The sequence below is a fragment of the Arachis ipaensis genome, chromosome B10 (genome assembly GCF_000816755.2).
Source record: "Arachis ipaensis cultivar K30076 chromosome B10, Araip1.1, whole genome shotgun sequence".
NCBI classification, from domain to species: Eukaryota; Viridiplantae; Streptophyta; class Magnoliopsida; order Fabales; family Fabaceae; genus Arachis; species Arachis ipaensis.
In genome coordinates this window covers 114,388,264-114,388,549 of record NC_029794.2, presented here as the reverse complement: position 1 = coordinate 114,388,549, position 286 = coordinate 114,388,264, and positions in this window count along the sequence as shown.

Genomic DNA, 286 nt, shown 5'->3' with positions numbered 1-286 from the left:
AAAAAATTTTTTTCAAGCTCCGCCACTATTCTAGCGATAATTACATAAAATAAGTAATAATTAATAAATATAAAATAAAATTTTTTTATCACTTTAGATTGATTTTTTATTGTCTCCCGAAAACATGTAATATAAGATAAATTTGAAATGTTTAGACTAATTTTTATTATCTTTTAAATATTTGTTTTAATTTATATATATTTAAGGTAAAGTTGATATAGGAATAAATAATTTCAAGGTTATTGCTAATTGTATAATTTATAATATATATGCCAGAGTTAATTAT